Consider the following 13,796-nt stretch of genomic DNA (forward strand, 5'->3'; position numbering starts at 1 on the left):
TACAGAAGATGTAAAATGCATGCATTTCCTTTCAGATATCTTGGATAATTTTGGTATTAAACAAATATGTAAAGTCACTGAGGGCAAGCATTTTCTTTTCTTTTTGTGTGTGTCTTTTTGTTCACCTGGTGGAGGATATTGGGAAACCAATTAGGGTCTTGTGAAACTGTCAGTCAGGCCCCTTAAAGTGACAGACAGACAGACAGACAGACAGACAGACAGACAGACAGACTCCTGTGTATACAAATATTGAAAGCATTGAATCTAGAATTTATAATAATAAGATAATAATAATAATAATAATAATAATAATAATAATAATAATAATAATAATAATTAGATGCAGTGTCTATAAGTCACTGGATGTTACTGCTATCCCTTCAAATTAATTAATCAAATAAAAATAGCACAGATATGTTTTGGCATGAAATCTTGCTTTTCTTTACAACCTCACAATCTATCGCTCCAGTTGACCCATGTTGAGATGGTATGGAGGAGAATGTCTTTCATAATATAAAATCATAATATTCTGCATATCCGTTATATCCTGATTACATAGGCCTATGTTGCAAAGGACTTCACAATGTGCTGACATCAAATGTTTTAATATACAGCATATCAATGTAGCATTTCAGATTGAAATGTAGCCGATGTTCTATGAAATATTTGCCAATTTTCAGTTTCAAAATGTTTACGGCTAGTGTTCTGATTTCCCTTCAACGTTTTTTTTGTGAATGTCAGTGCTTTTGCTCTCAACTTCAAGATTGTATTGGACAGCTCTTTCAAAAATAAAAGTATGTGACGAGAATGGTGATTAGAACAGGGACTTTCATCTGAAGCTGCCTTGTCTCTGTAGGTTGATCGACAGTTTTGAGGAGGAGATTTGCGAATTCATGAGTACTACTTGGCAGCATTAAGTGGTGTGCCAGACATAAGGCAGCAGGCACGTGATGCAATGCCATCCATTGATGAATAGTTGTTTTATTTGTCATCATTGCATATTGTATTATTCTAAAACTAATTGAGAACACGTGAGACTTTAAGACTTTGAAATTCTTAACCGATTCATTCCTTCTCATATAATGTAGTAATTGAATTGTGCAGTATTTAATGACTAGAGTCTCCCAGGGATAAAGTTGCATCATATCAAACGCTATTTTCTATTTAAACCTGTTTAAAGCTTATACTGAACTTTTGACACCAATTATCCTCCAACATCTGGTCTGGTCTGGTCTGGCACTCCACTACTTACTAAACACTGTATATTTTTGGATTCTGCTTCTATTTACCTTGCCAACAAAGGAATTCCAAGCTTCTTGTTTCATGGCGTGGATTTAGACAAACATTTATATTCTGTGAACACGCATTTATGATTGATTGGTATTTATCAACATGCGCACAGGGATACAAATGTTGTGTGTTTGATGAATTTGTTTGTTCGTAAACGTTTACGTAAACAAGACTACAAATTGTCTTTATGTAGAGTATGTACGTATGTCTGTCTGTCTGTGTCCCCAAAAGTAGACCAATCAGGTCGCTCGAGTGGTGCAGGGGTCAAGTACCTGTTCCCCACCGTGGAGTCTAGTTCGAATCCACATCCGGTGGTGCATCCGGCTTGGCCGAGTAACTACTGAAAATGAATTGGCCATGTTCTGTCTTCTGTAGTCTGATTGCTGAAAGATCACCAGTGCTTTCTGCATATTCATTTGCAATAGTTATAATAGCTGTAGCAGTTGTACATTTGCATACTGTACGCAACAACTGTAGTCAAGTTATCGCTGTGCTTGAGGTACAGCAATGCTTTTTCTGGCTGAGCCCCAGCATCCCTATTCTGAGGGAAACTTTCGCCGAAAATAACTGATCTGTAAGCTTGCAATACGTCACAATGCGACACGTTGTGAGCTTGTAGATCAGCTATTCTCGGCAAAGAGATAGTACAGTTGCAACTCAGGTCCATTTTACAAAGTATAGAAGGTTTAAGTGGTTAAGAATTGTACCGATAGTCCTGAGCTATAGGCTATCCCAGCTGAAACATTACCATTCTAACAGAAGTGAAGCATATTGATTTACTCTCTAAGTGTAACTGAATATTATATATATATATATATATATATATATATATATATATATATATATATATATATATATATATTGTACCCTATGATGTCCTTGGAAGGACTGATACGGCATAGCGACACAGTTTGTTCTCATCCACCTGAATGTATAAATGGAAAGATTGAAAAGGGTCTCAGCAATGTGCTACTCATAGCTTCAGCACACGATCACTACAGAACATGTGTTTTATCGTGCCATATAGTGGCACATAGCATCAAACAGAATGTGAGCCCTCATCTGGTGGATTGCTGGGATTTGTCACTTCAAAGGAAAGCAGGTATGCAAGATGCATATGGCTTGTAGCCTGTGTCAGGAGAGACACACAATGCCAGGACCATGTTTAATTTTGCCACTACAAAAACATACAATTGCGTCACACAATCTATGTTTGAAGAGCGTATATGATTCGAGAATTGATAGCCCCTTATTGCTTTCAGCCCCTGAAATTAGACTTGTGTAGAAGTGATGCTATACCGTATCCCAGCCTTGATCTTATCTTATGATTGCCATTTTAGTTTCTAAATACCACAGGAAGCAATACAAATATTTGTTGAACTCATGGAAAAAGTAAACAGGGAAGGCACAAAAGAGGAAAGCAATGGGCAAATGTTCCTACAACAACAGAAAATGTCTAATAATGTAATCACCACCAGGTCCGAAGGCTGGGGCGGAGGTATTGAGTGCATGCATGTGTGTGTGCGTGCATGCGTGCGTGTGTGCTGCGTGCGTGTGTGTGTGTGTGTGTGTGTGTGTGTGTGTGTGTGTGTGTGTGTGTGTGTGTGTGTGTGTGTGTGTGTGTGTGTGTGTGTATGTGTGTGTGTGTGTGTGTAATCTCTCAATCTTCTCCTGATCAGCATCGAATTTCGTGTTCATACTGCCAAGGAACTCATATATTACGACAAGTATGTTATTTTTGTGAATTTATAGGAAATATAACATCATCCCTCCAGGCTATGGGATACATGTATCCCACAACAGTATATGGATGGGGACTAAGCAAATGGGCTGCGAGCTCAAGCTGTCCATCCGGCATATGGGATCTACACTATGCCAATTCTTCAGTTGAAGCCTTGCAAGTAGACCAAATCAGAATGTTTGTAAAGGAAAGGGTATAGGGTGGATTCCAGGGTGGATATGATGCATCCTGCCCGCCTACAGTGTCTGCAAAACGTGTTTAGGGTTGCAAAGCCACATGGGAATTAGACATACTAATTGGGTAGGGAATAGCTACCCAATGTGGATGTCATGAACAGAGGTGACCCCATCTCTCCAGCTCTTTGACAACAGAAAATAGATTAGATTTGCATACTGATTGTATCAAGTCAAGAGAGAGAGAACCCCACAAATGATATGTATAGCGTTCCAGTTTGATGTTTTCTTTTTGTTTGTTTCAGCACTTCCAATTTAACTTGTTTATCCTAACCTAGAGTTTTTCCTCATTTAACAAGGATAAAAGCCTGGTAAAGAACTACGGTATAAAGAGTCTTCTGTTAGATTTCTCTCTCCAGATTGGATAAAAATGTGGCATCCCCCGACCTGAACATGTATTTCTGTTCACTAAAGAGCTGGAGAGACGGCGAGACCCCCGTTATAGAACAAACACTCTATAGCGATGATTGCTATCGGAATGTCGAGCTATTCAGCACTAACAACCAATCACTGTAAGACAACCTCATTGCAAAACCCCACTTTTGAGCAAAAGATGTAAGGCTGGGTTATTGCTGCAAACCCACTACAGTAATTCTATGCATGTTCTGTAAAGATTCCAATTAGTGGCATAACCTCATTATTCCCATGGAACCAGGGTATTACAGTATGTGCATGCAAACACACGCAGTGACTCTCTGCAATGTGCATTTTCCATAAAAAAGGAGAGCACCGCTTGCAGCATATGGCAACATTTGGAAGGAAGTTAAGATTCTGAGAGCATAGATTGATGTGACTCAGTACAGTGCTGAGCGTGGCAACCAGCTGTGTTTTCACACCCAAATAATTGCAGAGTACCATTCTCAGCCTTGGAAGCTGTTAGTGCACACAGCTGTTTTTCTTAACTTCACAACTCTAAAGGTTGTTCCTGGATGAAGATGTTCCTGTTTTTTCCATCACATGTCCCTGCCAAATGAGGGCCTTTGTTCCTTGGCAGCATGCCACCCCTGCAACCCACTGCCAGAGGAACTGTGTCATGCCCCAGTCAAGTTTGGTTCCGAGACGGAGAAGACAAGAGATCATCCATTCCTTTTGATAGCTCCCTGGCAGAATTGCTGTCACAGCAACGTGAGAGCAGATTTGCTGTCAAAACGGAAACAGTTTATATATTACTCCACATCTATTAAGTGCCCAGTCATACCCTTGGGCCCTCTTGCTTTGTGTGTACAAGCTAAACATAACTGTTTTCCCCCATCCATTCAGCATGTGCAGCCTCTATCAGTCAAGAGTTAAGACCTTTCTAATAATTCACAACATCAGTGACAGTTAATGCTATTTAGATATTTATCACCCCAATACTATTATACTGATGTATTATGGACCAGGCCAATGGGGCGCTACATTCCTTTTTTGAGGTTACGTTAGGGTGAGCACCTACTGCATATGGATGTCCGGTATCAGAGATCCCCCTCATCTTCTCTCAGCACTGAACAGACCTGCTCACCTACGTTACTGTACACTGCAGTGCATGCAATCAGCACCACAGCCAAATCTTGAGTTTGTAATATGGGTACATTTTTACACTCAAGTCACATACTGTACATCAACCCTGTGAGGACGGCTCCAGCTATCTCAGGGTTTTTAAAAAAAAAAATTAAAAACGAATTCTGCTAAAAAATGTGAAAAAAAGAATGTGAAAACATGCAATGATATGATATCAATATACAATACTCGTAGTCGGAAGATGTATACAGTGCATTCTTGGGAAAGATCAATAAACGTGGCTGATGTGTGTGTATTTACCACTGCTGTAACAATATGGTTGACTGAGCATCCATCTTCTGTGAGTTCTCAGTCAGAGTCCTTTGGAAGCCCGCTGGAATTAATTAAAAAGAAAAAAGAGCTTCCCAACACAATGTCAGCCAGTTCCAGTCCTCTTCCTCAGTTTGCTGCCATACAAGGTGTCTCCTTAGAAGTGTGAAGTAAGGGGCAGAGGCAAGCAGCAATGTCAAACTTCAGCTCTTTTTTCAAATCAGCCTTTTGTTTTACCTTTATTTACCCAGGGTAGGTATGCTGAGATTGAGTGCTCCTTTTCAGCAACGCCATGGTTCACACTCACACAGACACACACATAAAGGCCTCATGGTGGCACTACAGTAGGCCGGTTCACATTCGGCCTATAACTCTTGAACCATCATGACGCATGATTTTTCACCATTTTGTGCTTTCTTCAAAACACACTTTTTGCTACAACTCCTACAGATTCTGTCCAAAACTCACGCAAATTGGGATACATTATCTCTGGAGTCATATGATCAAGATGTATTAGTCAGAACTTTCATATTTCATTCAAATTGGCTATGATTGGCTTCCAAAATGTGCGGGAGGGGCCTGTATTGAAAAATAAATGCGTCTGATCTGGCCCAAATTTGCTCAACACATCAAGGTTTAAAATATGCTACAAATGTCACTGTTTCAGAAATGTGATTTTATTTGGTTGCAGTATGCACAGAGCCTATTGGAAACAGGTGAGAGTGGCCAGAATGAAAGTAGTGTGAACAGGTGTGTAGATGGCAGGTCTGGGGGAGATCTGTGGAAAGACAGAGGAGAGAGGGCGACAGACAGATGGAGCGTTGAGAGAGGAGAGAGCGACAGACAAATGGAGAGGAGAGAGAGAGAGTGAGAAAGTGACAGTTGCCGAATAGGGACAGAGAAAGACTGAAACATTAATTGGGCCCATATCACAGAGTGCAATATCTTAAAAGGACATTATTTTGCATGGCTAGACTCTGACAAGGCTAGTTTATTTGTATAGGCATACAATGGCAATTCAAAGTGCTTGCTCAGACCCCAGGGGAGGGCAACTACTGTACATGTTTTAATAAAAACACTTTCATGTATTTGTGCATGTACTGTAATGTATGTGTGTAGACAGGCCTGTCTCTTATTGTAATAGTGTTTTTTAATAGCGTGGGGAGGGAGTACCGGTGGGGAGGGATAACTGTAAACCCATAGACAGGATACTCTTGGTTATGATTGATTTGCATCTTTATAGACACAACGCATATGCATAAACATATGTACATAATCTGTCAAAAGGATAAAACACATTATGGTTACCCTTAAACTGGTGCGTGTGTGGGTTGCGGTCCCTGTGTGTAGTGTTGATTGGACTGATACATTTCAGTGTCTCTTGTGTTGCAAGTGTGGTGTAAGCATAGCCATGTGTAAATGTGTTGTGCTAGATTATAGACCTGTAGCGGTTGTTTGCCTTGACGTGAGATCTGTGGTGGTTGGTTGCCTGTGCCCGTTGTAGCCCTCCTCACCTCTTTTAACTTGTATACTGGGAGTGCATGAGCTAACAAGAAAAGTGCGCTACTTGGAGTGGCGAAAACATAACATCTGCCTCCTGTCCGTCCCGGCCTGGCGGAGATAATAATTACTGCTTTAGACCTTAGTGTCTGTGATTATCAAGGGCTTTGCTGCAGTGTTTTCCTACTAAACCCCACATTTATTACAGACTTACGCATTATAATTTCATCTGAAAGACCCTTGTCTGAATTGGAGACTGAAATCTCCACTACTTCATCAAGAAAATATTTTCCTTTCCTGCAGAATCTCACACTTGATGGTCTTGTCTGGTGAATACAAATTATTAGAGCTGGGTAAAAGACAGCATATCGATATTGTGATATACTGTATAGGAGACTATATATTGTGTTGTTGCTTTCCTGCATAGCGCTGGACGGGATACGGTGAGACACTGTCACCTTGTGTTTGTTTTCCTGCATAGTGCAGGACAGTTTATAGGTTATAGGTACTATATACTAAATAAGAAAAAGAGGTTGCGCATCAACAATGGGTTTTCTCAGTGGAGTGCTAGACCCAAAGTCCAGTATACACATCAAAATAAGGAATACAAAAAGTACTCACAAATGTGGATTTTGGGGGATTTCTTAAGGTACTATATACTATTGTGTGTATGTTCTGTATTGACAGTGCTTCTTGTTATCCTTTTCTTGCCTTGAATTGCTGTATACAACTGTACTTTCTTTCCAAATGTCTTCACAATTGAATATTGTGATATTTGAGTTTGTACACATCCCCCAGCCCTAAAAAATAAATACGCTCTCATAACAAGCATGGCATTGTTTCAAGGGTGTAACATATTTCTGGCAATGACATACAGAATTTTAATTTAACTTGTTTTACCTTATTATTTACTGAGGTGTCTACCAAATCATATTCAGAAACATGCTGGCTTAAGTGAGTAAGAGCCAATTATTTTAAACCTCAGTGGAACATATTGTGAGTTATAGCCTGCTCCATGCTGCGCTGTGCTCATCAATATAGTCATTTTGTCATGAAGTAATAACGTGTTGATGTAAATGACCCTACATGCTGGCTATCTGTATGCTAATTATGTTTGCTTCATTTCTGATGACTTTGTCTCAGTAGGTTGGCTCCCCTTGTTGTAGAGAACCTATAAAGACTAATGATTCTGCGGGAAAAGAGTAGTGTGCGCATCAATGCGTTTTTCAGTTGTTAATAATACATGATTTTTTGTCTCGACCTTAATTCCACCTTTATTTCCACCTAATTGTGGTGGAAATAAAACATAAAAAGCAACTACAAGCGTCAAAGCAACCGGCAGTCATTCATTTTCAGTGGCTACTGGCTATATTGAGTGATGAGATGTCACCAAAAAAAAGAAGCGTGTACAATCAGGAGCTATTTTTGGTTGTACTACTGTAAATAGGTGAAATATAGATAAGATCTGCCATTGTACTCCAGAACCAACCACCAGAGATGGAAACACACCTTTCCATACGCACCTTTGAGCTCTCCTCTTCCAGGGACACCTGGGAGCTCACAGTATACCACAACTTGACTATTAAAGCCGATTATTAATATGACATATAGCCTGTATGTCATATAATATAGTCACTAATACCACAAAATGTTTTATCTGCTCGTATAAGTTCATTTTGTTATTCATACATTAGTGAATTCGTAACGGAGCATATTGTACACACTGTATAGCCTAATACATGTATGCATGTAAAACCTTTATTTAAAGACCTCGTTGATATATGGAATCTCTTTTGCGAGAGGGACCTGGTCAAGAGGGCAGCACAATAAAACAAATATACATACAAATTATAATTACATACTCCCATGTGATATGATGCGAGGGTGCAGGCTACCTGACACCCACTCCTGGATCTCCGCCCTCCACTCCTTCCTATTGATTGATTGATTGAATATTTTATTAGGCAGAAATGTAAAAAACAGTAGTACAGTTAAAACACTTTTTGTCTAAAAGGTCTGTCCAAAAAAGTCCTTGCGGTCTTGTTTCCATTGGTATTCAATTCATAAACATATAAAGTAGCACCAAACAGTTCAATATCATCACAAAATACATCACAATATCCAGCTTCAGGGTCCGGAGCTCTATCCTGGTAAACCATCCCAGTCACGTGAATTCACATTATCACGTGTCTTCTGCAGACCGTTCTGGCCCCAAGCCCAAGCGCTGGGTGGGCGTTTAGCAGAGACCAAAAAGTGGAGCCAATCAGCGTCTGCACTCATGGCCTCATGTGATTGGCTCTTCAACTTTTTGGGTTCTGCAAAAACGCCACCCAGCGTCTTGGGGCCAGACCGGTCTGCAGAAGACAACATGATAATGTGAATTCACGGGACCGGGATGGTTTACCAGACTACCGGAGCTCTGCAGTGTTGCTAGCTCCGCTGTCACACCGCAGTGTGTCTACATACTGTAGGTGGTGCGTCTACAGTGTCAGTTCACTCATCATCTAGCCTCGATCTCCAGGCTAAAAAATAAAAGCCTGGACCAACCAGTTGATGTTCCAGGCATAGGAAGTGTTTCATTTCCCCAACCAACCAGAGTGCAGTGGGCGTCGCTCCAAATGTCAATGCTACACATTGGGGAGGAGGAGGGGCGGGGGCGGACGAACAGATGGGCGAACCAATAGGATCCGGTGGAATTTTTCTCCGGAGATTTTGAACCCGCCCGTCTAGACATGATATCAGACACGCTAGGCCTAGGACTCATCATCAGTTCCGGGTGCCTAACACAGTGCCCAGCCATTATCATCCGCTTCTCCCTGACCTTGTCCGTGACTGTTCCCGTTACCCACGGGAGGCCCCCGTTAGAGGTCCATGTTTCTGATGTGGTCCTCCCATGTGGTATCAAGTGCCATTCGTGGCATTCTTGTGTAGACATAATCCAGGGCTAGTTGCTGCTGCACTGTGAGCATGTCTTGGCCCCAAACAGCACAGTACTGAATCTACTGTAGCCACGATCAGCTGCCCATACCGCATGCTCCTTTACTCCGATACTACAATTCTGCATGCTCAATGTGAAATGAATCAATATTGAGCAACTGCACTGCCTATTTCTTGCCTAAATGTTATCAGAAACTATTTTTGCATGTACTGAATAAGTTGAATATATATCATTTCCACACAATCTCCTCAGCAGTACACCACCTGCAAAAAATAAAGCCGGATGCAGCAACAAGGAATCCATGGCCCTGTTAACGCTTTTGGTGTGAGTGCCAGCAGGCTTTGGTGACTTTGTCGACACACAAGTGAATGTGGGGTAATGCTCCGCTAGCACCGTCAGCAGTACATGTCATAAGTTATTGCAAGCATAGCTCGCCTCTTTTCATTGGCTTTATTCTGTATTCCCAACCAGCTCAGTGGCCTTGTGGTTAGAGTGTCCGCCCTCAGATTGGGAGGTCGGGGATTCAATCTCCCGCCAAGTCATACAAAGACTCTGAAAAATTGTGCCCAATGCCTCCCTGCTTGACACTCAAAATCAAGGGTTGGATTGGGGGTGCGACATACTGTACTAGCCTGCATGTCCAAGGGGAGTACTTTTATATGACATCAAGCTGCCATACATTATGTAAACAGGAGATAGACTCCTGACCTATGGGCCACATGGCTATTCTGTATTCCTCTTCCTGTGGTTGTTGTAAAAGACAGTTTACACCTCAGCCCGTACTGTTAATAATACAGCCTCAGCTGGCATGCTGACAGTTTTGGGATAGTGTTTTTACTTTCACTTTCACATGGAAGCCGGCGGACAGCAAGGAACATTTTCCTGAAACCGAAACAGTGTCACCTTCACTGTGACAGCACGTCCGCACATTCAAACAGGTAGAAAATGGCTTCTTCTACTCACTGAGCAGCACCAAAGCAGTCGTGTCTTTCAAAGGCAAACTGGTGGAGATTTTTTTATGTACATTGTCATTAGATGAGAAATTTGGAGCCATACGTGGCTGAAGAAGACCAAATACTCAATGCAACGTATTGTGAGCTTGTAGATATGCTATATTGTATTACAGGTATAAATCATAGTATAAATTAGGCTTAAAGGGATACTTCACTTTCGGGCCAGGGAAACATTTAAAAAATATATTAAAAATAAATGAAAAAGTAATGGAAAATTCATGGCCCCCTCACGCATTAGAGTGTCCTACTAATGTGTGAGGGGGCCTTTATTTTGCCATAACTTCTTTCGTTTTTTTTAAATATTTTTTTTTAATGTTTATTTTATGTGAAAGTGACGTATCCCTTTAAGCCTTTCCCTTCCTGACGATATAGTGCACTGACAGCACTGACCCATTTACTGTATGTTTACTCCAGGAACAGTAAAAATCAAATCCCATATACTGAATAGGCGCACAGTATGTCATCTTGGAATGGTGATTCTATATAGTGAAAGGCTCATCCCCAAGTGACACAAACGTAGGAATATTAGCCAACACATGTAGGATATGATATACTATGCTCATATGCTGTTATTATCATGACCATAATTTTTTGTAACTTTGAATACCCCTCACTTGCAATTCCTCCTGCTCCTCCTCGCTGTACTGAATTCTACGGACACATTTGGCCCTCTGAGATTGGTAATTAACAATATTCCACTTATTCCACTCTGAGAATACAGTGTTATTTCAAATTACACAATCTCTTACGTGACTTACGTGCCGGCATATGCATTCAGGGATAAGACAGTTTCAGGTCAAGAGAAGCAAGTAGAAGCTAGATGTAAGACATTTCAAATATGTTATTCAGGATGGAATACGGAATCTGATTAATAGGATAGGATTTGCTGTGTCAGTCGGCCTGTCCATTTGTCCATCCACCAAACACTTTGGTCCCAAACAACATACCGTATATCGGAAACTGCTGGCTCGCCTGGCTGGATTGCCGAGGAATTTGACGTGCACCTTCATGCTCCCCAAAGGATAACCACTACTGGTTTTGGTGACCACCATGGCCTTTCCCCTAGTGCCACCATTGGGCCAAAAATGTCTACTAGCACACAAAATATCTCAAAACCTGAGATTTGGCAATTGCCATGAAACTCGTGCAATGCAATCATACTCTCAGAGGAAGAACCCTAGTGCTTTTGGTCACCCCAATGCACTGAATCTCAAAATATTGGGTGCATTGATTCTCCCTGCAATGAACCTTTAGTGATGGGTGACCCCTTGTCCTTTCATCTTGCGCCACCTTTAGGCCAAAAGACACTTTTGTAGCTGTACTCTATTTCATTTCACTTTAAAGCATTTGATAAAATATACATTGAGCCTTCAGTGGATATACACCCCCCCCCCCAGTTGACTGTAGCTAGCAGAAGCTTTTAGATGTTCAAGTCTTTTTTATTTTTTTTAACCTTTTATCTTGTTTCCCCTGCAACACTGTGTCTCAGCACTTCGGGCCACAAAAAGCGGAGGATGGCGTCTGTGTGTCTCAGCCCCCTTCAGTAGCCGCAGTGCTCTGGTTAAGCTGGGGCTGAATCCACTCTCTGGGAATGAGTAGATAGGGAGGTGGGTCTCATATCTATGTACACCCTGACAGGCTCAGTGCAACCCAATCCCCCCCTGCCCCCGCACCCCCCGCGGTCCCATGGGACACCACACCAATCATCCCTGATAACATACCGTTCGCTGCTCCCCTCACTCTCCCAGTCATCTCTTCTCTCGTCGGCACACTCTGCCTTTTTATTTAAATGCGATAAATATTTAATTTGTGAACGTGTTGCCGAAGATCACACGAGCACTCACAAAGGACTCTCAGTTGAATATGCAGTGGTCTGATTAATATTTCACGATCCCATTTCCCCAACCCCCTGTTGACTCACCAGGAACCCAGGGCTGATCCTGTCCAGAATTAAACATGTATCGCTTGCAATATTTGCTTTCTAAAAACAGACACTGCCTTCGTTGAATTGTTGATGTCAAGACGTGACTATACTGTACTGTACTGTATGAGCGTGCTTGAACTTGTGTCCATGTAAAGACCATCGTTGTGGATGCTTTGAAATAAGGTGTACTAGTTCTGCCATCACTGTTTATTTCATCCTCTTGCAGCCTCTCTCACTTTCTCTCTCTCTCTCTCTCTCTCTCTCTCTCTCTGTGACACACATAGATGCAGGTTAGTAGCACATAAGTAGAAGAATATACATGCACAGTAACATAGTTTAGTAGAATATAGCCTACATGCACATTGGTAGCACAAAACATAGGTTAGTAGAATATAAATGCACATACACACATGTGAAGCAGTAGCATAGAACATAGGTTAGTAAAATATACATGCATATGATATCTCCCTTGCATGCCTTTGGCACCTATAAATAGCCTCAGACACCGCACCGATTCTTGCACACAAATGTGCACGTACCTGTATGCAACGTATTTAATTCACAGACAATATCCTTGAAACATGAGGCGTTTGCACACATGCATGCATGCTCTTACACATGTATTTCTGGTGATAACTGTACATTATACATTATACAGTTATATTTATATTTATTTATAACACACACACACACACGCACACACACACACACACACACACACACACACACACACACACACACACACACACACACACACACACACACACACTACTGTACAGCTAAGAAATGTCTTTTCCTTCCTACCGGGCAATAAAAAGGTTTACTTTTATGTTAATTTCAAAACATGTGATTTTGTGTGAGTTCCACGTCCATTGTTGCAAGTGTTGAGGAGGAAAGGTAAGAAAAACAGCTGAATAATTCGCACCCACATTGCAATTTGTTGCCAAGCGGTAAACTTGTTTTGGCACTTTCCTACTATCACCACTTAACCACTTTCAATCTGGCGTCCCTATTTTGGGCATGTCGCTATAGGCAAACATTTTCCAAGTGTTTTTAAACAATTTTAAAATAGTCAACATTTCCCCCCCACAAGAAAGGAAAATGGCAGATCTACAAGGTCACAACGCGTTGTGAGCTTGTAGATCGCCTATCTTCACTATTCATTATACAATACAGGGCTTAAGTTAATTCAAAGATACATTTCATCTCTGTGAGAGAGAAAAAAAAGAACAACTGCAGCCCTGGCCTCATCTTACGCTGTACTAATCAGACACAGACTGCATCAAAAGGAACACAAATACTAATTACCTGGTGCAATAAACAATGAACAGATTCACTGGGGTTGGAG

The sequence above is a fragment of the Gymnoscopelus braueri genome (genome assembly GCF_963280865.1).
Source record: "Gymnoscopelus braueri genome assembly, chromosome: 3".
Taxonomy (NCBI): domain Eukaryota; kingdom Metazoa; phylum Chordata; class Actinopteri; order Myctophiformes; family Myctophidae; genus Gymnoscopelus; species Gymnoscopelus braueri.